Here is a 1,958-nt window from a genome sequence, read left to right as displayed (position 1 = left end):
TCCTGCCTCAGCCTCCCGAGTAGCTGGGACTACAGGCGTCCCCCACCACGCCTGGCTAATTTTTTGTATTTTTAGTAGAGACAGGGTTTCACCGTGTTAGCCAGGATCGTCTGGATCTCCTGATCTCGTGATCCTCCCGCCTCGACCTCCCAAAGTGCTGGGATTACAGGCGTGAGCCACTGCACCTGGCCCACGCCTGGTAATTTTTGATTGGATGCCAGGCATTGCTTTTGCCTTGGTAGTGCTGGATATTTTTGTGTTCCTGTTAGTATTCATGAGCTTTGTGCTGGGCTGGCGAAGTTACTTGGGAACAGTTTGATCTTGTCGGGCCTTTCTTTTAGCTTTGTTAGGTGAGACCGGAATGACGTTTAGTCTAGGACTGATTTGGTTGATGACTGGGGTGGAATCCTGAGCACTCTGCCTGGTGCTCCATGAGTCATGACACTGTCCACTCCAGCTGCTGGGAGCAGGCCCCATTCCTGGCCCTGAGGAGACCCTGGATGTTGCTTCTCCTAATCCCTTTGTGTGGTTTTTACTGCAGGCTTGGATAGTTTGTTCTCAAACAAGGCATTTGTGTTAGTTTTCTAATGCTAATGCAACACGTTATCACAAACGTAGTGCCTTAAGCAACACAAATTTATTACCATAAAGTTCTGGGAGTGAGAAGTCTACCAGGGGTCTCACCAGCCCGAACCCAGGCGCCGGGGACTGCTTCCCTTCCTGGTGCCCCTGGGAAGGATTGCTTCTGCTGTCTCAGGTTCCTGGCAGAATTTGGTTCTTTGCATCTGCAGGACAGAAGCCCCTGTTTTCTTGTCAGCTGCCAGCTAAGGGCCATTCACAGCTTCTCCAGGCCACCTGCATTCCTCGTCTCAGAGCCTCCCTCCTGCATCCTCCAAGCCAGCAGTTGTGGGGTGAATCCTTCTCACGCTTCAAATTTCTCCTCCCCGCTCTTCCGTCTCTTCTCTTTGACCCACCCAGGAAAGGTTCTTTGCTTTTAAGGACTCATGTGATTAGGTTGGTCTCACCCAGGTAATCCGGGATAATCTCCCTGTCTCAGGGCCTATACCCTTAATCTCATCTACTGAATCCCTTTGCTGTGTAAGGGTTCATACACACAGGTTCTGGGGATTAGGGTATGGGAAGCTTAGGGGCTATTATTCTGCTGACCAGTAACTTGCTGAGCGCCCAGGGAACCCGCTGCAGGTCTCTCAAGTTCTCTCTGGGCAGCGCTTTCTCTGGTACGAGAGACTGCAGACTCTAGCCGCTTTGGTATCGGCCGGTACCACCCGTTCTGTCTCTTCAGCTTAGGTGTTTTGCTGGGCCCTAAGCCTGAGTCCTCTCTCCAGGCAGTGAGCTGGGTTCTTGTGGCTACGCCTCATTTCCTACCTCTCAGGCCTCACTGTCCTTCATTTTCTGATGTCCATTGTCCTGAGAAACAGTGATTTCTTGTGTTTCGTCCAGTTTTTTAGTTGTCCTGTGATTCTCGCCTGGGCCGGGAGCAGGCAAGTCCAAGCCCGTGTGCTCATTTGTTTTGTTAGCTCCTGTTTGAGTTGGGCGAACGTGGCTGCTGCACTGGAAGGGCTGCTGCACAGTCGTGGACTGGCGTTGGTTCCACCCGTTTTTTTCCTGGACGGTGGAGATGGGCAGTGCTGGCTACCTGTAGGTCACAGCCACTCGTCCCAGATCCCAGCCACTCAGCTCAGCTCCTCTGCCTCTCCAGCTCAGCTCAGGCCTGGGAACTCTGGCTTCTGATGCTCCACGTCAGGCGAGCCCTTGTCTCTGGGAAGTGTGTGCTGTGGGCACTTTCTTGGGTTTTCTGCCCTGCCTGAGAGTCACTGCCCTCCTCACCTCTTAACACTTCCACAGCTTGGGATCTCTGTGGAATATGTTTTTTTTGTTTTTCTTTTCTTTTTTTTTTTTTAGACAGAGTCTCACTCTGTTGCCCAGGCTGGAGTGCA

The 1,958-nt window shown here is 52.1% G+C and overlaps 1 protein-coding gene across 2 annotated transcripts in view; it reads left to right on the top strand.

The window, feature by feature from the left end:
* MROH1 (maestro heat-like repeat family member 1) overlaps positions 1-1,958 on the top strand; it is a 124,765-nt gene that overhangs the window by 15,074 nt on the left and 107,733 nt on the right. Inside the window, exon 2 of one of the 2 annotated variants that reach the window (XM_011938033.1) lies at positions 792-911. The exons of the other annotated variant lie outside the window; for it this stretch is intronic. The gene's annotated coding sequence lies outside the window, so the exon portion shown is untranslated. The remainder of the gene's footprint in view (positions 1-791; positions 912-1,958) is intronic. 2 annotated transcript variants of the gene reach the window in all.

Source organism: Colobus angolensis, unplaced genomic scaffold (genome assembly GCF_000951035.1).
Source record: "Colobus angolensis palliatus isolate OR3802 unplaced genomic scaffold, Cang.pa_1.0 Scaffold17, whole genome shotgun sequence".
Lineage (NCBI taxonomy): Eukaryota > Metazoa > Chordata > Mammalia > Primates > Cercopithecidae > Colobus > Colobus angolensis.
Note: the sequence above shows the minus strand (reverse complement) of the source record. Positions and strands in the feature narration are given on the sequence as shown.